General features: G+C 47.3%; 1 long non-coding RNA gene across 1 annotated transcript; it reads left to right on the forward strand.

The window, feature by feature from the left end:
* Positions 1-9,794: 9,794 nt before the first annotated feature.
* LOC103159193 lies at positions 9,795-21,683 on the forward strand. Its single transcript, XR_003483203.2, has 3 exons — positions 9,795-9,912; positions 20,084-20,218; positions 21,029-21,683. It is a non-coding gene; the product is annotated as an uncharacterized LOC103159193 (long non-coding RNA).
* The last annotated feature ends 5,064 nt before the right edge of the window (positions 21,684-26,747 follow it).

Raw genomic sequence — 26,747 nt, forward strand, 5'->3', positions numbered from 1 at the left:
ATGGACAACTTGCAAGCAGCTGTGCCACCCCTGGGCTGGTGATCCTGGAGTGTATAAGAAAACTGGCTGAGCAAGCTACAGTGACTAAGTCAATGAGCAGAATTACTCCATGACCTCTGCTTCAATTCCTGCCTCGAGATTCCTGCCCTGCTTGAATTCTTGCCAACTTACCTCCATGATGGACTGTGATGGAGATGTGTACACCAACTAAGCCATTTCCTCCCCAAGTTGCTTTTGGTCATGGCGTTTATCACAGTAACAAAAACCCCATCTAAGACAGACCATTTACCCATGTCAGGTGGTCACCCACTGCTGAGGCTGGCTCAGATGCCCTCCTCCCCAGAGGTCCCACCCCTGAGTTCACTTCCCTCCATGCAAGCCAAAGTATTTTGGGATTTCTTCTCCCAAACTGTTTGGTGCACTGTCCAGTGATGTCCTATCTTAGCCACCTTTCTTTTGCTGTGACAAAGCAGCATGACCAGGCAACTTCATTGGGCTCTCGGTTCCAGAGAGTTAGAGCCCATGGTCATTGTGAAAGGAAGCATGGCATCAGGCATTCAGTCATGGCACTGGAGAAGTAATTGAGAGACTACATGTGATTCACAAGCAAGAGGCAAAGAGAGAGCTAACTGGGAACACCATGGACTTTTGAAAACCCAAAGTCCACCCCTAGTGACACATCTGCTCCAACAAGGCCACGCCTGCTCACTCTTCCCAAAGAGTTCCCCCAACTGGGGACCAAGCACTCAAATATATGCGTCTATGGAAGCCATTCTCACTCAAACCACCACATGCCTTAATTAATATAGGTCAACTCTCAGAAGAAGTGTGTTCCACCCGATATCCAAAACTCTTAATAGATAAAGCAGACAAAGTGGAGGTGACAGTTTTCTCTCTTTGGGAGCGGTTCACAACAGGCTCCCTCTAAATACTCAGGAGCAATCCATTTTCCACTTGTGCTGTTGCTGTGGAGAAGGAAGCACACCTGTACCCAGGGAACACTGATGGGGAACATTTGGAAATATTCATGGTACTCTCACAGGGAGCACTTCTGTGGAGGCATCAATGAGGAGTATTCATGGGAAGCATCTGTGGGTATTGCTCATGGAGCACTTAAGGATAGCACTTAAATGGAACATTTACAAGGAACATTCATAGGAAACATTCACAGAGAACCATTCATGGAGAGCACATACAGGGATGACTCATGATCAATATTCATGGAGCACTTAAGAGGAGCACATGCAGTGAGAACTTATGAAGGGAGTGCTCATGGTGAAAACTTGCATGGACCACCCATAGGGAGTCCTCCTGGATGAATAGCCACAAGCATCCTTTATTGGGAGCACTTACTGTGAGTGTTCAAAGGTACCAACACACTGAGTAAAACCACAGTGTTACTAAAGAGATGCAAGGCCTCTCCTTAAAATTTTCATCTGGAAGCCTTAGGCCCTACGGAACTAAGCCAAATCTCAACCCTGGAGTTCTCCCAGGGACGGCAACCCAGACATTACTCTGAAACTCCTCCTTCTCTTTTCTCCCTCTTATCCCTTCCCTCTCATCTCTTATGTCTGGCCCTCCTGCCTTCCTTCTCCCCCTTTCCACATTCCTGCATGCCCCTCCCTCCTCCTAAGCACCTCTAACTTAGAGTTCAGTCTTCTGCTTTCTGTCCTGTGTGCATGTCCAGGCCCACTCTGAGGATGGCCAGCACTTCCTCCCTCTGGGTGGCCCCCTTTCCTTCAGAGTTGCAGGAGTGCACTGCCATTATGCACTGGACTGTCTGCTTGGCATATTTCGTAGAATGTGTGTGAAGGAGGTCTCTGACTTCCCTCCCATGTACAGTCCCCTCGTCTGCACATCTCTCGGACTGGCAACTCCATTTCCCCACCTGCCACAGACAGAACTCTCCATTGTCCAATCTTGAGCTGTTGGCAAATCTCATAGACTGTATCTGCAAAAGAGATCCAAACTTGATCCTGCTTCCACCCTGATCAGAGCCAACTTCCCTGGATTGTTTCCACAGCTCTGGAATCCATGTCCCTGCTCCCACAGGCACTCCTCTCTCAGCTATGGAGTCAAAAGGATGTTGCTAATGCTGGAAGCAGACCATGTCATGTCTCCATATAAGAGATGGTTGCCACCTCCATCTGAGGAAGACTACATGCTCAGGATGTCCTCTGTCTTAGCCACTGTCCTATTGCTGGGACATGACCAAGGCAACACTTATAAAGGAAAGCATTTGATTTGGGCTTGCTTACAGTTTCAGGGGCTTAGTCCGTTATCATCATGCCAGGGAACATGACAGCAGGGGGCATGGCAGCAGGGAACATGGCACCAGTCAGGCATCGTGCTGAAGAAGCAGCTAAGAGCTACATCCTGATTTGTAGGCAGAGAGGAGTGGGGGTCTGGCATGGGCTTTTGAAACCTTAAAGCCCACTCACCCCAGTGACATACTTTTTCCAACAAGGCCACACCTCCTAATCCTTCTCAAACAATGCCACTTCCTGATGACTAAACATTCCATTATATGAGCCATTCTTACTCAAACCACCACAGCCCCCAAGGCCTTGGTGACATTCTGTGTCTTCCTCCTCTGCCTTCTTGTCATCCCCTTGCTTCTCTCTATTACCAGCAGCTGGCCTGGCCTGGGCCCTTTTCCTAGAAATCTGCTGGCCTGGCTCTCTTTCGCCTTCAGGGTTGGGTTAATCATCTTGTTTGCAGTTTTTGCCTCTCTCACCCAGAGGGGATGCTCTAGGATAGCAGCCATGTTTGCCAAGCACTGGTGTCCCCCTCTGCTTTCTGTCTGTTATGCTGGAAACAGCTGTCCTCTGCCGAAGGCTTCTACCATCATGATGTGAGCTGTTCAGCCACACCTTCTCACCATGACAGACCTGTCTTTTAATGGTCTTTCCCCCACAGCCTCCATATACACCAATTCATGCTGCTTCCTGTCCTTTGGGCTCCATCTTACTTCCCTAAGAGGCTCTTTTCTGGCCAGCTTGGCATGCTTATGAAGCACACGTGTAGTCCTCCCTATAAGCCTCGGAGCACATTATAGTGTTGCAGGTTGCAATGCCCCCACCCCAAAAAGGTAGGTTGGCTGCCTGATTCTGGTGCTGAGGCACGGGGAATTTCTGTTTCCATCTGGGACAATGTGATGGTGACTATGGGACCCAAGCAGCTCGGATGTAAGGTTTAGTACCTGGCAAGCAGGCAGGATCCATTTGAACCCAAGGTGACTTCTACCCAGAAATTCCCAATCAATCCATCTAGCTGGGCTGTGGTGTCCGCAGAGTCTTCCAGGACCCCTTCAAGGAAATGGGCATACAAGGCACTGGGCATAGAGAGTTCATGGAGAACTGAGGTCTGGGGATATAGCAGAAGGCTGTGCCTGGCTGGGGCTCCGCAGGAGCCAAGTGCTTCTTTTAGTTCCTCCTTGGAACGTTATCTTCGGTGGGCTGTGGAAGAGAAGTGGACTGATAGCTTCATTCATTCCTCAGCTCTCCCTTTTCTTCCCTCCTCTCCCTTCCCCCACCCTTCCTTTTTTTTTCTTTTCTTCCAGGCAAGATCTTGCTATATAGCCCAGGATAGCCTTGAACTTACTTGTCACCCTCAGCTGGCCTCAAAGTCAAAATTCCCATGCCTCAGCCCAAGTCCTGGGTCTACAAATGCATACTACCGTGTCTAGCTCACTCATCATGCACACTGTTGAGCCCATTCTTCATGAATATTTATCAAAACAGGGATAAAAGAATGGATGGGTCAAAACAAGTACCAGACAGATGAGCAAATAAAGTAACTGTTGTAAGGAAAGCCTACGGCTGACACAGGACAAAGTGCCCTTCTGGAAAAGCCACACTCAAGATGCAAGTTCAAGGAGGTGAAGGTGCAAAGGACCTGAGGCAGGAAGGAGTTCTGCCAGTGTGCAGAGAGCTGTGAATGGAGAGACACAGAGGAGGGGCTGTTCTGGGGAAGTGGGCAGGGCCAGAACAGGCAGAACTTTGCTCCACATTTGGGTTTTATGCACATACAACGGAAGATACAAAGAGGGTTCAGTGGAGAGTGGGGTGTATGGATATGACACCTCTTTCCTCTCTCCTTTTCTCCTCTTCTCCATCTCATCTTCTATCTTCCTCCCCCCTCCCCTCTCCATCTCTTCTTCTCTGCCCCCTCCTTCTGTGGGTGTGTGCACATGTGGGGTCGGGTGGGGGTTGTGCCTGTGCACGCATGTGTAGAGTTCAGGAGTGGACCTCAGCTGTCTTCTCAATCTCTTTCCACCTTATTTTCTGACACTGTTTCTCAATGAAGTTTACCATCCTGGCTGGGCAAATTGGCCAGCAAGACTCCAGAATCTAGCTTCTCCTCCCAACTCAGCATTGTGGTTATTGGCACAAGAATAATGTCTGACTCCTACATGGGTAATGGGAATTTAGTGCTTATGCTTGCAAAGCAATCGCCTTACCCATCAATCCATTTCCCCGGTCCCTCCATGCCCTGCCATCTCTGCCTCCACTCTGCTTTCCTCCCCCAACTTCCCTTTCCTCACTTCCTTCTCTTCTCTCTTCCCCTCTCCTTTCTCCTTTTCACCAAGTCTCCTACTACACAGCTTGGTGGAGAGTTGGCCACAGGTTGGGGGTGAGGTCTCCTTTTCATATGATAGGGCCACCCCTTCATCTTGGGATGATCAGAGACAGTCCCGAATGACTGGCCTCTCCACAGGGTGGACAGCAGACTGTAGGCCAACTCTCAGGGCAGCATGTACATGGTGGTAGGGGTAGTGGGAACCAAGCCCCGACTGCAGCACCTACAGTTTCTATGCCATAAACTCCCTCATCATGGCCACTCTCAGAGCTAGCAACCATTAACAGGCTTTGAAGTTGTGGTTGGTTAATGAGTCAGTGGTGAGACAAGGTTTCACGAGGTTGAACCATGTCTCTTGTTCAGCTCTTCAGTATGCAGTTCAAAGCAGAGACTCCCTTGTGGAAACACATTGAAGGATCTGGATAGCCAGATGTTAACCTGGAACAAGCAGGTGAGGAAAACATTTCTACACAAGCAATTCTCTGTTGGTTAGGGAGGCCAGCTGTCAAGACATTCCTATGAGGAGATTCGGGGAGCCGGGGAACCGGAAGTGTCTCTGGCCCTGCTGCTAATTGGTCCAGTGACCTCAGGCAGGTTACCTAATGTCTCCTGTGTCCATATCCTCAAGATGAGGATGACCTGACCTCCATTCCTCAGGAACCAGTTGGTTAACAGGCTGCAGACTGGGCTCATCACTATGATTCCTGGAGAACAAGCTTCAGGCTGGGCACTGGTGCAGGGAAGCTGGTAGCTGTGACAGAGATACAGCTCTGCTAAGCTAGAGCCATTTGTCACTTGGCTCTTCTCCCTATACCATGACTCAGCTGAAAGTCATGGGAACAGAGGAAAGGTGGACAGAGACAGTTCCAGAAAAGCAGTGAGAATCAGTGCTGGGTGGGCATGGGTAATTCAGACCCACAAGGAGTTGAGGGGACAGCCAGAGCTGTGTCATTACCTCAGTTTACCACCACATGCAAGGCTCTTTTTTGTTTTCCTCTGGCCAATAAAACTGTGTTCAACGACCGTCAAGTCAATGCTTTGCAGGGGTACTGAAGAACTTCCTTGAGTATCCTCTAGTGCCCCTCCTATGGGAGGGCTCCACCATAATTCTGTGATTTTGTCTTCGGAAGCTGGACATGTCTACTGCTTCTGACCATGTAGTGTGAGAGACCAAGAGGGGAGTCTTTACCAAGATGCCAGACCTACCCTTGCAGCAAACATGCCTGCCTTTATTCGTTCTTCCCACTCCCCAAGACTCCTTCCCTGACCCGTAGGCAGCACCCCTCACATTCTATTTTATGACATTGGGAGGCAGATGTCAGGCAGGGTACTAGAGAATATTTAAATGCCAGGGGCTGGGAGCTGACTCTGTGGGTAAAATGCTTGTGGTACAAGTACAAGGACCTGAATTCAGGGCCCCAACAGCTACATAAAAGCGCAGCCTGGTAGTACACATCTATAATCCCAACAGTGTGGAGTGAAGGCAGGTGGGTCCCAGAGCTTCATGGCAGGTGAGTTAAATCTAGCTCAGGTTTGGTGAGAGACGCTGCCTCAAAAATAAGGTAGAGAAACAATTGAGAAAAAAGAAAGATGTGATGTATGTGGACATCTGGCCTCCAGATGTATGGGGAAACACACCTGTATACATATGTATAAACAATGATAATAATAATAATAATAATAATAATAATAATAATAATAATAATAAAATTTAAATGCCAGGCAACAAAACTTTCCTTCCTTCTTCAGTCCATCCTCCCTCCCTCCCTTCCTGCTGCTCTTTGGTACATAAAAGAAACATGCGGTATGGACACATGAACTAGTAAGGTACCTTTGTTCATCTTTGTTCATGCCCTCAGCACCTTATCTGGGTGAACATGCCATTCAAAGTCAAGATGTTCTAATTGCCTTTTAAATAAAAATATATGAAAATATTCCCAAACAGAAAGGCATACTGAGGGTAACCGTGTAAACACAGCTTAAGCTGAGAAAAGAACCAGACCTAAAGAGTTCCAAAGAGAAGCTTGGTTCCCGTGGGACATTATAAAGACATAGGGCTCTGGGAGGTGGCTGGCAAGGGACACAGCTGGCATGGGGGACACATGCTCAGTGCAAACATCCTCTGGCATCCAGCATTTGTCCCCACAGGCCAGGATTCCAATTTGCTTCCTGTTTCCAGCCCTCCCAGAAACACATCTAAAAGACATTTTGTTTCCATCTCCCACCTCAAGAAGCACAGATTTACAAGTGCATCTTCCCAGAGAGATGGATCCAGCCCAATCCAAGACCCACAGGAAGGAACAAATGAACCCCACTAGGAATTTTCCGTCACCGGCTCTGTATTTTTTTAATTCCCAAGATAAATGGGATTTTACTTATAGGACTGAGGGCTCCATTATTTTTCAAATACTTTTAGTTGCTGCCAAGGAACCAAGAAAATTGGTTGTGCACCTGGCCAGCTGATCCAACCTCAGAAGTCACCTGACCTCATGAAAAGGCCCTCATTTTTCTCTCCTTTAACAAGCCTGCCATCTCCTCTTCCTGGTAGCCTTCCACACGTGGGGCGAGCATGGCAGGCATGCTAATAGCTAGAGATGCCTGATTCATCACTATCTCTCCAACTATCCTCCAGGAGGGGTTTCTGCTCCAGGACAGGACCTCTGGGAAGGAAAGACATTTATTAGGCACAAAACAAATACAGTGTATTAACAAAAAAATCTAAGCAATACATTAGAACATAGATTTTAATATTTTTGCATATGTGTAGTCAAGAGATGGACTTCTCTGAGGCAGCTGGAAGGTGCCTGCAAAGCTTATCCAAGAGAAAGCATCCCATGTGCCTCACAAATGTCTCTATTTCTCCCTTCATGAGAGAGAGGAGGGGTGGAGGCAGACTTACCACAGCTCCTTTCCTGAGGGGGTGAATCACAGCCCTCGGGCTAACCAGGCAGGTGCTGTGAAATCTGGCTGACAGGTCAAACTCAAGGTGATGTGCCTGCTGATTCTCCTCTCTGTTCAGCTAAGCTCCTACCACACGGCTGGTGCCGCTGAGGTAAGTAATTATGACTAAGCGTGTAAGCAGGAGGGGCTGCACACTGTAATTACTCCCCAGCAAGTTCTTGCAGAGCCTGGGAGTTCCCCCAGAGGCCTGTTTGGGCCATTTCTGGAAGGGGGTAAGTCAAGGTGGGTCTCCTAGATGAGATCAATCCAGATAAATCTGAATCGGAACTTATGTAACCTCATGGACATTTTTTGGCAGGAATACTCAAGTCAAAGTTCTCAGGATCTTAAACTACTTAAAAAAAAAAGTTGAAATGTTCAGACCCATCTGTAAATGTCTCAAAATACACAAAGCACCTTCGCCTTAGAGACATCGTTGTGTGCCTGTGTGTGCATTCATACTCAGGTGTATGTAAATGAATGTGGAGGCCACAGGTCAAGCTCAGATACCATCTCTTCCCAACCCAGGACTGACTACGTAGGGAGGGCTGGCCGGCCAGCAAGCACTGGAGAATTCTCCTGTCTCCATGCTTCCAGCTCTGTAGTTACAGAAGCATACAACTCTGCCAGGTTTTCTCATGTGGGTTCAGCAGACTGAATTTGGGTCTTCATGTTCATGTGGCAAGCCTTGTGTGACTGAGCTATTTTCCAGCTCATAGTACTTTCCCACAGAAATACAGCATGAGCCACGTGTGTCCATTAAGATATATCAGAAGCTATACACACACACACACACAAAGAAACATGTGAGATTAGGTTTAATGATATATGTAGCCTAACTGACCTCAAATATAGGACTTCATCACTTGATCAGTAGAAATGTGATTAGTTTTTAAATTTTATTTGTATTACGTATTAGGGATATTTTGCACACGGTGTGTGTGTGTGTGTGTGTACTTTCAGGGTTTTCTAGAACTGCGTTAGTATCACCCACGGACTGTATATGATTCTCAGGCGAAGAGCCATAGGCCAAGTGTGTGAGGCATGGTGTAGCCCCAGAGGCCAAAGTTCCCCTTCATATGTGTTGAAGGGTATGTGGGCCAAGGTAAGGTTCCCAAAAGCATGCCTGATGGACCGAACTTGTACTATGGGAAATTTGTTTTGATTTAAAGTTCTTGACTGGATGTGATGGCATGCATCTATAATCCTAGCTTGGGAGGTAGAGGCAAGAAGATGAGCAAGCTGAAGATGAAAAAGGGCTACATGGAAAGACCTTGGGAAAAAAATTCTAGTGCTTTTCATAACAGAAAAATTTCCAAAAATGTTTTCAACTTTTGTACTACATTTATTTATATATGGGAGTATGCCTGACACAACATGAAAGTGGAAGCCAGAAGACAACTTGTAGGAGTTGGTTCTCTCCTTCCACCATGGAGTTCCTGGGGATCAAAGTCAGATATCAGTGCCTTTACTCCCTAGCCATCTCATTGCCTGCCCTCCCGAATTGTTTTCAAGCAGTCTCAGGCGTTGTGAAGCCTCGACAAGGTAGGTACTAAGGTGCTCTCTGAAGCAACCAAAATATCCTGACTTAAGTTAATAATTTATTGTCTCCCACAGTGGAAAAATAAATAAGACCAGATTCTGGTCCTATTTGGGTCTGCTCCACCCTTTGGGTCATTCACCTAGGTGTGGGTGATCATACATGTGGTCCTGCACACTCCACTGTGGGCACAAACACTGCCCTCAAGAGCAGAACAGCCTGGTGGCAGCTAAGTGGACAAAACCTCTGAGGCAGTGTGGACAAGGATGCTTCGTGCATGGGAGGCACTAGCCCTGGGCCCTGAAGAGTACCCCAGAGAGAGCAGGAATAGAGCATGTCACAGTGGGCAGAGAAGCCTACAGCTGCCAGCAAGCAGGGAGACCTGGGGGATTAGAACCAGCCTTCAGCAGGCCACAAGCTGAGAAGGAACCATATTACTGTGGAGACAGTTGTCAAGCAGAACTGCCCAGCTGAAATACAACACTAACCACATAGATGTCGTTTTCTAGTAGCCATGTTTATAAAGGTCAAAACACACAGGTGCAATTTATTTTTAGATCATATTTTATTGAACACATTTCCTCCAGAATATTATTGTTTCAACAGGTGAGAGTGCTCAATTTTTTTTTTTTTTTTTTTTTTTTTTTTTTTTTTTGGAACTCTTCGAAATCCATCCCACAGCTGGCACAGTTGTCCGGCTCCATTTGGCACAGCTGTGATTCAACTGCTCTGAGTCACATGGGCTTGAGGCTGCCACGTCTGGCTGCACAGGCCCGTATGTGGGTGTACGTCATGAATAGTAACCTCTGCTCCAACTCTGGGTCCAAAAGAGAGGTCAGGACAATAGAAAGGTAAGGAGCTAAAGATCAGCAAAGGAGGCAAAGCCTCCCAGTTCCTCCAAGGGCTGCAGATTGGGCAGCCAGGCCCTCTAACCAGGGCAGGGCAGGGCAGGAGACGGAGACAGTGGTTCCCCTTCCCCCATGGTCCCCAGGGTGTCAGTGTGAATAGTGTAACCAAGAGACAGAGCTCTGAGGAACATTTGCTAAATTCTGCCAAGTGCCTGGACACCAGATCACAAGGTTGACCCAGAAAAGAGCAATTGTACCTGCAGGGGAGGCAGGGCAGGAGAGGCCACCCCGGGTCAGCAGGCACCTCCCCCCACTGCCTGGGAGGCGTGCAGGTGGCCTAATGTGGAAATGTTTGAATGTGGGGCAGGGAGGCTCTCAGGGCTGGCGGGAGTCAGCCAGGGTGACAGGAACCAGTCACACTGGGTCGGGACGATGGAGAACGCTTGCCAAGACCCCGACAACATCTTTCCTAATAAGTCTGGCAGGCTCCAGGCCTCAGTCCCCCTCTGAACGACCTCTCCCCTCCACTCCAGTCTTCTCCAAGGAGGAAGGAAAGGAAGCCAAACAGAACAGGAATTTGGACCCAGGCCTGTTTTTCCCCTAGCCTGGGCTCTGCAGCAACTCTGCCAACTGCATGGGGGAGGGGGGGGTCTTTTTCCACAATGCCACTCTGGACACTTGGCTGTGCTGGCCACACTCTCTCTGTCATCCTGAGCTCAACTGCTGCAGCCCATGTCCGGAGGGACCCTGTGGGAGCACCCCTCCTCCCTCCCCTCCTCTTCCTCCTTTTGCTCCCTGGATAGAAGCCACCAGTTCATTTTAGAAGGCAGTCACCTCCCTGCACTGGGAGCCTGGAATCACTGTGTCTAGAGCCACCCTGCTGGCTGTGGCTCCTGGCTGCTAGGGCTGCTTGCTCAGGAGAGGTTTCCTAAGTCGGATGTCCCAGCCCCACTCGAAGGACAAGCACAATGACAACACATGTGTGTTTGGGTCGGGACACTTTGAACTATGACTCCCAGAAAGAACAGCTTGTACAGCCACTCTGAGTCTCCCGGCAACAAAGAATGTACCGTAGATTAGGCCTGGCTTGCAAAACATTTTTTTTAAAGAGGCACAGCCCAGTCCTTTTATAGGGTCTCGGAGCAACAGTGGCTAGGTTAAAAAGCGCAGAACGCCAGCGTCACCCGCTGTTCAACAGTTTGTGACCTTTGTTGGCTCATCAGTTCTCCTAAGTTTGGCTTTTTTCTAGTCTCTAGACCCATGTGTTGGTGAAGGTCAGGGGCTGTGGGGGGAGCTTACCAAAGCCTGTAGATGATTAATGGGATTCTGTTAACCCAAGTTAATCTTTGCTCGGAGCGCCCTTTGATAACAGAGGGCTAGGAGAAAATGAATATGTTAACCATTAATCCTGGGAAACACCATCAAAATCAGGGTGGAAAACAGTGGATCTGGGAGAGGAATTTAGAGTCTGGAGGGGTCAGCCTGAGAAACCTGACCAGTCAAGGAAGAGGACAGGAAGCTTAGTGGGCGACCTTAATGTTCATGCATGGGCAAACGTGTATTTGTGTGCTTGAGCACTTGCATGTGTGTGCATGTGTGTGTATATATGTGTGTTCGAGCATGTGTGTGTGTGTTGATGTTGATGTTTGTTTATCTTTATTTTTCTTAGTTTCATTGCTCTGTGTAAATACACAGAGAAAAACAGCATCACAAGCATGGCACATTGCAAGAAAAGCTGATTTTAATGGCCTTTTAATTTCAGCTCTCCACAGCTAAAGCCAGGACTTATTCCTATGTAGGTAGCACTCTCTGGCACCTTTGAAGAACAAGAGGTCCCAGGCTGGAGGAGGTCAGTGTTAGCAGAGTCCACCTTGGGGCCACTCAGCTGGGCCTGTGTAGAGTCCCCTGGTTCTTACCCAATCAGCTGCCAGGCTCCAGGGTTGCCCCTCTTCCAGGTTCTATTTGCTGTTCTGGAGAAACTCATCAGCCCCAACCCCAGCTTACTGCAGCCAGGGACAAAACACCTACCTGCCATAGACAGCCCCCAGACCCCACCAGGGTGCTTCCTGAGAGCCATAGCTGGTACCACTAAGAGTCTGCGGGGCAAAGAGAAGCCTTTCCTGGCAAAGGGTGTCCCTGAATGGGGACACATTCTTTCTGTGGCATAGCAATATGAAGAGCTTCCGGGTCATGGAGGCTGAATCCCATTCTCAGGGAGCTCAGAGGCCATTTTTCTGGAGGAGGGGTGCTTTTGTGATGGGCATGGGAAATGTAACAGGAACAAGGAAATTCAAAGCCGAGAGAACACACTGTACCACTGGATGGCTGAAGGGGTTCACAGGAAAGGTCTGGCAAGTCAGAGACTAACTCTGAGGCCAGAATGGGGGTTTGCCAGGGAGACAGGGTCTGACTAAATCATCCAGGATGACCTTGAACTCACTCTACAGCACAGGCAGGCAGGTCTTGAAGTTTTGGTACTCCTGCCTCAACCTCCTAGGTAGCTAGGGAGGGCACCATCAGACCCAGATACAACAACCTCCTTGGTGCAGCTTGGCAAACAGGCTGGAGGAAGTAAGCTGGGATGGAGAAGTGAGACAGGAAGGACTTAACAAGATCCTGAAGAGGGAAACCAAAAGCCTGAATCAGGAAGGTAGCTATGGGGAAAGAAAATGAGGAGGGACAGAGAATACCATGTACTCAAGGCCTTGTCCAAAGGCTCTGCTGTGGTGGTCCATGGCAGTAGACACCTACCAGGCAGAAGAGGACCAATATCTGGGAAGAATGTTAGTGATACCCCAAAGGGCTCCAGGTGACCACTGTATCTCTCCAGTGTCCTAGAAATGAGATTTCTGGGGGTGAGGCATACAATGGTCTTGTCTAGACAAACTTTCCGGCCTCCCAAAGTGAAAGTTTCTTGAGATATGGTCTGAATTCCCTGGGTTTGTGGAATGGCCCTGAAGGCCTGATCTGCTTGGTGGGCTTGGGAACAGGACTGCATTTCCCAAGCTCCTGTTGGTACAGGCGAGGCCTTCCTTGCCTTCCTTTACATGGGGTTGTGAGGTCCTTGTTCTGATTGGAAGTGGGGTGAGGATCAGAAAAGCAGTAAGACTGCTGCCCAGAAAACTCCCATCCCTATAAATTAACCCCAAGCAATGACTCTTTTTAACAGGACATTGCTTGTCCTGGTTTGTTAAATAAAGAAAGTACCAGAATGGAGACGAGTCCATGGTCCTGACTTCTGTTTCTTGGGATGACAACAGTTCCCCAAGCCTTCCCCACTTCTGCCTTTCAAGGCTGGTATTGGGAACAAATGCTCTGTGGGGCTGAGCACAGCCAACATTTCTGCTGGCCTTCAAGAACACTCCACACCCTGATGCACCCAAATGTAGAGTCAGATGCCCCCCAATTCAGGGGGATGGGGCCCCATGCCAGATATCCTAAGAGGGACTCTGACCTGCTGAGCAGTTACACCAGCCAATGAGGCCTCAACTTCAAGCTTCTTGCATCCTGTACTTTGGTAATGGTACTGGGAAAAGATTGTAGCAAGACCCGGTTCTGCATCTATGAGAAGAGTCAGGAAAGCTAGGCAGGGTAGTGCATACCTGTAATCCCCTGGGAGCTACAAGTGGGAGGAACAGAAGTTCCAGGCTATTTTTTAGCTACCTATCAAGTTCAAAGCCAGCTTGCACCACCTGAGACCCTTTCGCAAAAAATGCAAACAATTAAAAAAAGGAGTGAAGGTATGCTATAATCCCAGCACATGAGACTCTGTAACTTACTACATAGTGAGTTCAAGGCCCGCCTCGCCACATAGTGAGATTGTGTCTCAACAAATAAAAAGGAAGAGGAGAAAAAGGAAGGAAGAGAAGAGAAGGAAAAGAAAAGACAAAGAAAAAAGCAAGATGTGAAACAAGGAGTTGTTATTTTGGACCATCCTCACTGTCCTTCCACCATGTTCAGGCTAACTCCATCTTGGGGCAGAGGTGGTCAACTGGAGGCTGAAAAATATAAATGGCCCCCAGTAGTTTCAAGGTAGAGTAATGACCTTCACTGGACAGAAATGGCTGAGGTTCCTGTTGGGCATGTCTCCACCCTCCTTCTAAGCACTTTCACAGCCAAAGCGATACGCAGTTGTTACATGATCAGTACGAGAGGCGCTGGCATAAAAGTGGTTTTATGGCTTTGGCCTGGGTTTGTAAGCTGAGCAAATAGAAAAATCTCAGGAATAAAAGGGGCAATAAAATAATTACATAACACTTTGAACTCACCCTAAATACCACCTTTATTTCAAGGCTCTCAGTGTATTTTACAGGCAAGTTTAGAACTGTAGACCTGCCTCCCCTTTTTATCAGTGAGGAAACTGAGTCACTGTAAAGGCTGGGGATCCCATAGGGTTTGTTTCAAGGGAGAACTCTGAGAAAGCCACTCTGCAACACTTTAGGAAAGGGTCAACTGGAGTCTCCCAACTACACCCCCTCCCTGAGATTATCCAGGGCAGTGTTCCCATCCAGCCTGAGCCATGTCTAGGCTGCTAGATTAACAATGAGTAGAACAGATGGAACCTTCTAGAGTTCTCTCTTTTATTCTGGTGATGGTGGTGGTGGTGGTGGTGGTGGTGGTGGTGGTGTGTGTGTGTGTGTGTGTGTGTGTGTTCATCCAACACATGTTAGGGCTGCATACATATGTGTGCATGTGGAAGTCAGAAGACAACCTCAGGTATCCTTTTTTCTGTAGCTGACCACTTTTTTTGTTTTTTTGTTTTTCTTTTTCTTTTTCTTTTTCTTTTTTTTTTTTTTGAGACAGGGTCTCTTACTAGCTTAGAGCTCACCAAGTAGACTAAACTTGGAGAGGCCTGTCTTTGTCTCCTCAGGCTTGGGATTATAGGTATGCGGCACAACATGGATGGCTTTTTTGGTTTTCTACCATGGGTTCTAAGGATTCAGCTCAAGTCCTTGAAGCAAGACAAGCTCTTTACCAATGGTGCTTTCTACCTCTTATCCTGGTTATCCAGCGGGCTCTGTCCCCACACCTCACTTACCCACCTCTGAGGTTAGTGTTATTGTCCACCCTCTGTGATGTAGACAGTGAGACAAAGGAGGGGCCAGTGCCTTGGTCACCTTCATTGGAGGTGATCTCAGCACCCAAACTTTCCCTGCTACGGACATGGACATCTTTTTCCAAGACCTTTGTTGACTCAAGTCATCACTTTGTTCTCAGAAGCCAGACATTTCCATTTATCTCTCGTGTCTTGATTTCAGCCTGTGTTGAGAAGCCCTGCTTATTCCACTTAGAGCTCTTTTGAAGACAAACAGCTAGAGAACAAAACCTTGAGATGGGCCAGGTGGGTGTGCCAAAGTCAATATGTAGGAGAGGTTGTTAATATGCTAGGAACAATGCTAGTATATCTTTTGTTCTTACTTGGTTTCCACTATTCAGAATTTAAAAGCCAGCCTCTTGACTGTATTTGCATGGCCCAGTATGGGAACAGCTCAGGGGGTCCAGGGTTGCACACCACCAACCTCTCAGAACTGTGTGCTTTGACTTGTGTGGCACTCAGTCACTCCTTAGAATCATCTACAGCCCTCCTAGCTCAGAGGAAGTTTGGATAACTCTTCCCCAGGTCCCTCTGGGCCAGCCTAGCTCCATTCTGCTATCTTCTTGAATCTCATTGCTGCCTGGGAAAGGAGTGCTGGCCAATGGAATGTATCTAACCAAGGTGCATCCTACTGGTGACCTACTGAGCTTCCTGGGCAGATCTGCACTGTCCCCACTAGGTATTAGCCTCCAGTACAATCTCAGAAGACACATATAGAAGATGACAGACCCTCCATCAGCCTGGACTCCAGGAGATGAACAGAGACTCTCCTTCAGGCCAGGGCATTGACAAACAATGGTGTGACAAATGCAATGTGTTGGCTGCCATGCTGATGAATTCTGACACAGGCAAGCAATCCGATCCTTGGAATAGAAGCTCAACATTTAACTACTTATAAAAAGTCAATCACAGAACATGTCCAGTGTCCATTAAATGTCACAAAATGTATAGCAATTGGCATTACCTCAATGGTTGGTGTTAGAATACATCTTCTCCAAGCTAAGAGCACAAAGGCTCATGATCCCCCCCCCCCCCACACACACACCAGTAGAATGAAACCCAAGGCACAGGAATGCCCCCAATCTTCTCCTTTATTAGCAGCCCATGATGAAGCTCAGCTTCTGCAATCCTCTTCCTGGATACTCTAGTACAGCTGATAGTGTCTTGAATCCACTGCCCATTGACTGGTATTGGATACTTACAGTGAGCACTCTGAAGCCAGGTCAGCTCAGCAGAAAGGAGCATCATGACCAGTGGACATTCTCTGTCAAGTGTACAGTGATGGAGTCTCTCCCTGAGCTTAGCCCAGAATGTCAGATGCCTATTACAGAGGAAGTCTTTAGCCTCACTTGGGAGTCATCCAGCCTCAGCCTCTTCACCGCCAAGGTTGACTAAGCTAAACTCCCCAGGTGAAAACCTGGAAAATCTACAACTTTATCATTTTTTTAATGGAATGTCAATGCACAAGCACACCCCCATCCCTGGGAATCACCCAGGATGTGCCTATTCAGGTACTGCTGCAAAGTGACAGAAAATATGAGCTCTTCAAAGGTAACCCCTGGAACTGCTGGCTGGGATAAGTCACCTCACTTTAGTATCATGTATGCAAATTAGGAGCCATCATAACATCCTCTGCATAGGGACATGTAACTATAAGTCTTTCCACCAAGCCGCCCAAGCCCTGCCACCATCTGGGTGCCCAAAATATCATACAGAGTCTTATATTAATTACAATACTGCTGGTCAATGACCAAGATTTCTTATTTTCCAGCTCTGTCTTAAATATCAACCATAATTATTAATCTATATATTTAATAAAGACTTACCTGATTGAGGACACCAGCAGCATACATCCTCTCTTGTCGGGCTCACATGGCAACTCCCAGAGAAGAGAGGAGGAGGAAGAGAGCGATTTCCTGCTTGTCCCTGCTTATATTCTGAGTCTGCCTGCTGTGTCACCTCCTTCCTGGGTCACAAGACTTCTCTTTACTACATTTCCCATAATCCTCCTTGACTCTTAGTCCCGCCTAACTTGCTTCCCTATTGGCCAACAGTACTTTACTTATCAACCAATAAGACAAACATATACACAGAAGGACATCCCCCATCAGGGACATTAGGAAAACCAGACCAAATGCTATGACATGTGGGAGGTCAAAGGACAGCATCAGGTGACGGTCTTCCCCTTCCACCTTCTTTGATAGAGTCTCTTATTTACATTTGCACAGGCTAGGCTATCTGTCCGGTGAGTTTCTGAAGCTTTGTGAATGATACACACTCTCTTCTCCTTCCATCATGATAGGAAAACTGGTCCTACAGAAGGATGTGCTGCTGTGTCCCACTTTTTGTGGGCTCTAGTGGTCCAAATTCAGGTCCTTTATCAAAGCAAGCCAGTGAGAGCATTCCTCTGTGCTCTCTGCTTCAGCTCCTGCCTTGAGTTTCTCTCCTGATGATGTGATGGAATGTGATGGGGAAGTGAAAGCATAATAGACCCTTTACACCCCGCCCCATGCCTATGAAGTATTTTCCCACTGAGCCATCTCCTGGGTTTGATTATATTATCTTTTGGTGTCTTTAAGAGATGCTTCATCTGAAGCTACTGGCATGGGTACAACTGCTGTTTCCTTAGTGTCCAATACCCTGTCCAGCACAACTCCTGCCTCAGCAGTGTAGAGATCAGTGGAAGGAAGGGTCTCACTCTCTGATGACTGATGCAGGAGCTGAGGCTCTGCTTCAAACCCAAGCTGGGGAAGGAACCTGGATAGGAAGAAAGGTGCTAAGAGGGACCTGGAGGAATATGGGGGAGGAAACATGTTGACGCTGACTTGGCCATAAATGTGAAGTGACAGTGCCTGGGATGGAAATGCCATGGGGATGAAGGTACATGGTCATGGTGTGATGTGATATGATGTGGATGCTGGAGAGCAGTTTCCTAGACCTTTCTTTAGTACCTTCCAGCCTTTCCAGCCTTTTTGATGATGTACTTGTCAACCCTGTGTCTGGCTCTATGACTCATCTCTTAGTAGTATGATGAAGGAATGGGAAAAAAGAACCCTGCCTCATGTCCCATCTGGTGACCACTTATGTACAAACCAATAGCTGTCCTGATTCATGACTAACACCAGAAAGGTGGTTGTCTTAGTTAGGGTTTCTATTGCTTTGAAGAGACAGCTATGACCATGGCAACTCTTATAAATGACACCATTTAATCGACGTGGCAGCTTACAGACAGAGGTTTACTCCAATATCATCATGGCAGGGAGTTATGGCAGCTGGGAGTTATGACAGTGTGCAGGCAGACATGGTGCTGGAGAACTCTACATCAAAAGGCAACAGGAAGTGAACTGAGACATTGGGTGTGGCTTGAGCATATATGAGACCTCAAAGCCCACTTCTACAGTGACACACTTTCTCCAACAAAGCCACACCTTTGGGAGCACATTTTCTTTCAAACTACCACAGGCGTAAATTGAAATGGTTGCTGTAAATTCACTGTACTTTCTGGTAATGACTTGAAAGCCAAGCAGGCTGGGGAAGACTGCTGCACTATAGCCAAGGTCATGGGCAGTGTCAACCTAGGAACAAGAGGCCTCTCTGAGATTCTGATTCAGGAATCATCCTATGTACCCAAGTACCACTGATAGCCAGTATAGCATGCTGATACCTCCACCCCAGCTCCCTGAGATCACTGGGTCTCTCTGCTGCTTCTTTTTTGTTGTTGTTGTTCAAATTAGGAACAAGCTTGATTCAGATGTCAATCCCTTCTCCCTCTCCCTCCCCTCCCCCCTCTATGCTGTTTCTTGTCAGTCACCACCACCCCCACCCAGACGTACCTGAGGGTCTTCCACCTGGCAAAACTTGAGTTCCGTGCTTATACTCTACTGAGACAAAGGCTAAGAAATTAGATAGCTTCTTCCATTTCCCTATGAGTAGCAGAGCTCAATGTAAGAAAGTTGGCATAGCAGTTAAGGGCACTTGTTACTCTTCCAGAGGACCAGAGTTCAGTTCCCAGCACCGACATCTCATGGCTCAAAACCGCCTATGATTCCAGCTCCAGGTGATCTGACACCTTCTTCTAGCCTCTGGGCACCTGTTCTCACATCCACATACCCACCTGGAGACACATACAAACACATAGGTAAAAATAAAACTTTTTAAAAAAGAAAAATAAGAAGTAGATAAGAATGCAGAGTGCTTACTAGAGTCTGCTAATAGATTACTCCGAGCTGTTCTACAAAGAGAAAATCTGAGTCCACAGTCTTTCTTCTCAGACTGTGTATCTTTCCATGGACCACTCCAGCTAGGCACTGGAGGCCATGCAACTGAGGAGAGAAAGCTGCAGGAAGATGATGGGCAGCTACTCAGCTGTTTCTTCAAAGTGGAGCCTTTGACCTTGAAGTGTGGGCTCTTAGAAGTCAGGAGACCTCAGTCAACCCCAAGGAACCACGTGAAGGGTTTCCCACAGAATCCAGTGGCTCTGTGGGGATCTGGCCATAGGAACCTAGCTATGCCTGATCCAGCACATTCTATGGAACAGCTCACCCACTGAGGAGCCTGGAAGTCTGAGCTCCAGCTCAGGCTCTGCCCCTGCCTCTGGCATGGCTTTGAGCAGATCTTTCAACTTTTGTGACTCAGTTTACTCACCTGCCAAATGGAGATAATCATGCAGGTCTCAAAGGATTTTTGTAAGACTCTAATGACTATTTATAAAGTGCTTTGCAGGAGTTTATGGTTATTTGAGCTGGGAAAGGATTTACAAATTATTCAGAAGTAAACAGTATTTAGAGTCTGGGTTTCCAACAGCCAGCAGGTTCTCCTAAATGTTTACAAGATGGTTGTAACAGGACACACTGAGGTTCCCCTTCCCTCCACCCCCGGCCTGGCCTGGTTCCCTTTGTTGCCTCCCTGACCTGCAATGTGTGGCTCAGGAGTTCAATAGAATGGCTGGACTCAGACTCTAAACCAGATGCTCAAAGTTTGTTTAACATTTCTTTCAGGGTTCAGGAATGAAGAATTTGGGGATAGGGAATTGTTTTGAAAGACTGGTAAACTTCATCCCTTCCAACTTCCCTTTCCCAGATTGATGTCTGATGTCTGCTGCATTCATCCAAGGGACTCTGTGTTGCATGAGAGAGCAGCAAATTCTCATGTACAAAGGAATGCACACTCCCCCTAGGAGTGCCAAGTAAAACATAGGAAAGACTAGCTTGCAAGGTAAGCACTCACGCCAGGGTTCTCCTCACAAAAAAGACAAAACAGCAACCAGTACTGTTGGGTGTGGTGGTTTCACACTGTAACTACAGAGCTCAGGAGGCCGAGGCAGGAAAATGTTGCAAGTTTGAGAGCAGCCTGAATTATGCAGGGGGTCAAGGCCAGCCAGGACAGAGTGAGACTCTGTCTCAGAACACAAAAAAGAACAGACAAGAAAAACAAAGACAGCAGACTGAGACTCAGTCAGTAAAGTGTTTGCTATGTAAGCATGGAGACCTAATTTGACTCCAAAACCCATGTAAGAACCATGTGTGGTGGCCTTCACTTGTAACTCTAGTGCTGGAGAGATGGAATTCCTGGGGCTTGCTCACCTAGTCAGCCTAGCCTACTTGGCCAATTCCAGGCCAGTGAGGGATACTGTCTCAAAATAAAACAAAGTAAGCACTTTTTGAGTGTGCTTGGATGACCTGGAGCAAGAGGGAGCTGTGGGGAAGAGAAGTTTCCTGAGATTTAATGTTAGTAGAATTTATCCCTGGTCTTTAGTCTGTTCTGAGAAAGGGTTGCTGTTGGGGTTATCTGTGAACAGGAGCAGGGAAATCAGAGCCCTGGACACCTCTCTCCAATTGTCCCTCCCATGACCCACACTCAGAGGGAAATGGGGACAGCATCCTCCTCCCCAAATCATTTCACAGGGATGATGCCATGCATCAGAGTCAGAGCTTTTGAAACCAGCGAGGGGATGTCACCAGAAGGAGTGGGCTGCAAAGAGCTTCCCACAAAGCGCACAGCCAGTGGATGTCTGTTCTGCCATAGGTTGTCCATTCAGACTCACCCCACCAGCATCTACTTGGAACTCCTGCCATATGGGTGTGTGACAGGATACAAGGGAACCCAGCCAGCCTCCTGGAAATAACGATCTAGAGGGGAAATGGAAAATGACAGTCATCCCAGAACACTGCTCTATGGACGGGATGAATGAAGAGTTCAGTAGAAGAAAGCTTGGCTCTGCTCACTAACAGGGCTCCCCCAATGTTCAAAGCACCACAGGGGTTCCTCTCTAGGCCAGCTAGCTCTGCCCAGAATGAAGTCTCCTCTACCCCTGGCATACCACAGTGGTACCCCTGCTCCAAGACGCCCTCTGTCTTCATTGTGCTTTATGCTCTTAGCTGTTAGCTCTTTCCTGGCACCTTTGACATTATCTACCTTGTACGGCCCCTCACATGAGAGTGAGGGATACATCTGTACCCAGTAAGTGCTGTGCAGATTCAATCTGTAGGAATTAAATCCAACTGGAAAATGTTATTAGACAAAATAAGGAAAGTATGCATTTGTATTTGCTGGCATGGAAGGAAGGATTCCTAGAGAAATCACAGCTACTCAGGAAGCTGACGCGGGATCAAAAGTTTGAGGCCAGCCTGGGCAGCTTAGTCAACCCAATCTCTAAACAAAACTAATAGAAAGAGGGAGACAAGATGGCTAAGGGGGTAAAGGGCAAGCCTGATGAACTGAGTTTCATCCCCAGACTCACATGAAGGGAGAGAACCGACTCCTGCAAGTTGTTCCCTGACCTCCACAAGTGGTGTACACACACACACACACACACACACACACACACACACACACACACAGTTTATAAATACACATACAGAAAATACATTTTAAAAAAATAGTAAGGAGGGTGTAGCTCCACAGTAGAGCACTCGCTTAGCACAGGACAAGTTTCAGTTCTCAGCACTGAAAACGACAAGGATCTTGTAATGGAAACTATTAATGTTAAAAAGCAGGTTATGAACTAGAATGTGCAGGAAGGAACTATTTGTGTCACTGCGGAAGCGTCTGTTCCAGTGATGGTCTGGACAGGAAGCAAACTCATCAAAAAAAACAGTTCATTTAAAGGTGTTTAGGTGAAAAGGGGGCCATTCTAAGAGCAATGGCAGAGGTGACACAATTTGCAAAGTGGGGTCCCGTGTGCAAAAAGAACTAAAGGTGAGAGTGTTTGCAGGCCGCACTTGGGTTTGGCTCCTCCAGCAGAGACTGAAGCCAGGACGAGCCATCCCTGCGGCAGTAACTCAGGGAGGGTTCCACTGTACTCTTCCTGCCCGGCCTCCCATGGTGGACATACAGAGAGGCCGGCAGGAGTATCACAGAGGGGTCAGTCATCCTTTGGGAGACCAGAACAGGGTGGAACATGGGTCAAAGTGGGGAATAGGAACCTCAGAAGGACGCATTCTACAAGGCCACGGAGATGTGGCTGGAAGAGATGTTCGGGCTCATGCCTCGTCCTTCTCACTTCGTTTTCTTTTCACACTGAGTGGATGTTATTTCTATAACCAGGGAGAAGGAAGGTAGGCATTTCACTTAGTTCTCCGACCCTCCAGAAATCCACGCAAAGGGGAAACACGGAAACGGCGTGCTTAAGAAACAGAACAGTGCCCCTGCTCTTTAACGACTCCTTCACATGTTTCTGTCTGCAACCTGCAAGGTTAAACAACAGTTCTGCTCACTGAACTCTTTGGGGTGCATTCTCGGTAAGACCCAGGATGTGAAGCCGTTAGCTCCCGAGGTGGATACAGGCTTGGACTCACACAGCCTAAAATCTGGCAGAAAGCTCAGGCGTAGAGCAGGGCATCATATGACCCAGAGGAAAGGTTTCCAGTGTCCGGGAGGTGGAGCGAGGGGCGTGTCCTAACACCCAGCCAGTGTGGCCTCTTCCCACTGCTCAGAGGAATGCTGTGACTGCCTTCTAACATTAGAATAGAGGTGTCACCGTTCTCACTGGACAGACAGACCCACAAACAAGCCAACACCTCCATCTAGCCCTCCAATTGCAGATTGGGAAACGGAGGCTGGGACTCAGAGGTAGGACACTTGCCTACAGGCTTGAGGCCCTGGGTTCAATCCCCAGCATCGCAAAGCAAAAAGTGGAAAAGGAAAAAAAAAAAAAAAGGAAAACAAACAGGGACGGACTAAATAACATAAACATGAACTTTGGTCATGTTTCAGCCTAAAGGCTCAGTCAACTGAATGAGCATTTCATAGAATGCTGTGGTTCAGAGTCCTTACATGTGAATCCGCCAAGTTGCTACTGTACCATTGCCTACACCACTACTTGGAGATGTACCTTGAATTCTGCATAGAATAACTGTGGCTTTCTTCTATATAAATGGCTCTCATATTCTCAACTATGGGGATCTTTTTATTAGCCCCCAAATATGGCAGACTCCCAGGTGCCGGTGGTTATTGCTGTAATATTCCTCTAGAACGAGCTGAGGAGATGTTCAGTGGATGAAATGCCTGCTGCACTAGCATGAAGGCTGGAGTTTGGATCCCCAGCACCCACATCATACTGAACATGGTGATATGTGTTTGCCATCTTAGTTCCTATGGCAAGATAGGAAATGGAGACAGGAGAGTCCCTAGAATCTCACAAGCCAGCTACCCTGGCATACATAGCAACACTGAGAACCTGTTTTTGATGAGGTGAAAGGCAAGTGCCAACATATATGTCTTGGCACATGCACACACACACACACACACACACACACACACACACACACACCACCATCATCATCATCATCATCAACAACAACATCATCATCATATATACACAAAGATTTAAAAAATACATAGATGAGGATCTATAATGAATTTAGCTGTGTATTGGAATAAATATGCAGTTTATTAATTATAGCCATCTGTAAATATTCAAAAATAATAGCTCACATGGGTGGGAGGTGTTGCTTATTTAGTCTATACAAACAATGCATATTCTCATCTACCAGAGACCAGGCCCTCTCTACCCACACTAGGGACTGAGTGGCCTGCCTAGGATCCTGCTGTGAGATTTTTGAGACACTGCAACTTGAGTGAATTGACAGAAAGCAGGCCATCTGGCTAGAAGTTACCACGAGACACACCAGTAATCTAGTTCAAGATGAATGGAAGTAGCTATTCACGTCTTGACATGCCTCATTGAGTCTTTAGACAGAAGTCACCATCACAGAAAACCCAACCAGCTCAAACAGTGCAGTAAGGAGTGGAGAGAAGCTTAGTTCTGCATCCCTGTAGAGGCAGCCAGGCCTTGGTCTTTTGTCTTCTCATCTCCAGGCCAGCAGAACTCACCATGAATATGATTTGCCCAAGTGGTTGGCTGGGAGATGTCATGAAAGATTATTCAAACAACAAGGATCTTGGCCTTTCCTGAGTGACATCTCAGTGCAGACGTGGTCACAGGAGTCTGTGGCTCCAATGGGTTGAAACCACCCACACCTGATATCTGTTGAGTAGCATACAGGACAAAGCAGAAAGTCACTCTGTGACCTCAACCATGAAGAGAGCACAGACATTACAGGGCACCGATGATAACAGGGAAGACTTCCTGACTTGAAAACAAGGTCACTATTTTATACAGAAGCTGCAGTCCTCTGGGTGTGTTTTCATTCAGGTAAACCTGTAAATTGTTTCTTGGTTCAAAATGTCTGCTGCGGGAAGGAGGCTACCAAATGCATTCAAAGACCGGTGAGCCTTCTGCTTCTGAGGAAAAACTGGCTTCTTGGAAGTATGCAAGGTTGGATGGAGTGTGGACACATCCTTGTCTGTGACTAAGGGTTTGAATCAACACTACTAGACCCCTCCAAGAGTCACCCCCTCCTCAGGCCCCAGGAAGATGCTGGTTTGGATTCTGAACATGAGCCAAGTGTGCTGTATGTTGGTTTTCTATATCAGTCAGGAGAGTTAGCTGCTGGCTACTTCCTCTGTAAAAGAAGGCACCAGGGGCTGAGGACCCGGCTCAGTGGGGAATAGTGCTGCTTGGCAAGTAGGTGGACCTGAGTTCAAATCCCAAGTACCCATGCATTAATTAAAAAAAAAATCAGGCGTGTCCACACGTACATACCTGTAATAGCAGTAGTGTTGTTAGAAGAGATATATGTATTGCTGGGGCTTGTAGGCTTCCAGCCCAGACCCAGGTTCAGGAAGAGACTCGGTCTCATGGGAATAAGATAGAGGGTGATAGAGCAGGATATCTGACATCCTCCTCTGGCCTCTGTGTGCGCTTAGGCTCATGAACCTGCACATATACATGGCCACACACTTACACAGCAAAATAATAAAGGAATAAATAAAAATAAGGAAAGCAGTAAGTATTGGTCCACAACCTTCATGGTTGTAAGATCTGGAAGGATACCACCTTAACTGGCTGTACCTCCAAGTTCACATTCTCTTAGCTTTTACGTGAAAACAAGATGTAACCCACCACCACCTACTTGCAGTGTTGGCAGTCGTTTCACATGGAGTCAAAGGGAAAAGATGCTGAAACAAACATTAGACATGTTCTGGGCCAGCAAGACAGAATGGTGGGTAAAAGTGCTTGCCACCAAGCCTGGTGACCTGAGTCCAATCCCAGGAATCCACATGCTGGAAGAAGAGAAATAACTCCCATAAGTTGTCCTCTGACCACCACACATGCAATGTGGTACATGCATACACCTGTGTGTGTGTGTGTGTGTGTGTGTGTGTGCAAGAGCATGCCATGTGTGTATGTATGTGTGTGTGTATGTGTGTGTGTGTGCAAGAGCATGCCGTGTGTGTGTGTGTGTGTGTGTGTGTGTGTGTGTGTGTGTGTGTGTGTGTGTGTACACCCTTCCCCCTACACACATACACAATAAATACAATTTTAAAATGCATTCTGGATCCGAGATGTCCAGCAATCCTTCTTGAAGGTGTAGCCAAGAAGGAGGACACACTGGGGTAAAGTACTTATGAGACTGTTGACCTAAGATAGAAATGTGTCCCAGTGGGATCCAGTAACACAGCCCGTCCCCCACCCACCAAGATGTTAAGTGTCAGCATCTCCTTGAAATAAATTGCAGAGCCACATAGATCCCCAAATTTCCACTATGACTGCCAAGGATGCCAAATGCATATCCAAGTACTTCTGGATCCGTCTCAGATAATCTGTCCTCTACTGCCCAAGCCAAAAAGGAAACCTGTTTGCAGACCTAGCAGGGATTTTTAGAAACTAGGTAACTATTCACCAAGGAGACATTGAGTGCATTCGGTCTGCCTGCAAAATAATTGTGACAGAAAGGAATCAATTATGGCCCATCTGCAGTTCGTTAATATGATCTGTTGAAAAAGAGGCCAATTTCACCAAGTCAACCCAAAAGTCTAAAAATAGGACTGATGTGAGCCTGGCCCAGAGCATATTAGGCAATAAAAAGATCCCTACATCTGCAGGAGCGAGAGTCCCTGGACACTTGCTTGCTCTTTACTACTTCTCCACAGCGGTAATTGGGAATGGAGACATTTTATTTTCTTTCCAGAAAAAGAGAAAAACATTCCATGAGGATCATCATAGCCAAAAATAGCATCCTGTGCTCATGAAGACTCAGCTCAGAGACAGAGTTCACTCGTACAAATCTTACACATTCCTGAGATCGCTAGTGTCTCCCCTTAAATCATGCACAGAGCGTACGTCCTCAAAGAGATATAGAAGGTTCTAGGGCAGCAATTCCAAAAGTAGGACAGAAGC

This window comes from Cricetulus griseus, chromosome 3 (genome assembly GCF_003668045.3).
Source record: "Cricetulus griseus strain 17A/GY chromosome 3, alternate assembly CriGri-PICRH-1.0, whole genome shotgun sequence".
Lineage (NCBI taxonomy): Eukaryota > Metazoa > Chordata > Mammalia > Rodentia > Cricetidae > Cricetulus > Cricetulus griseus.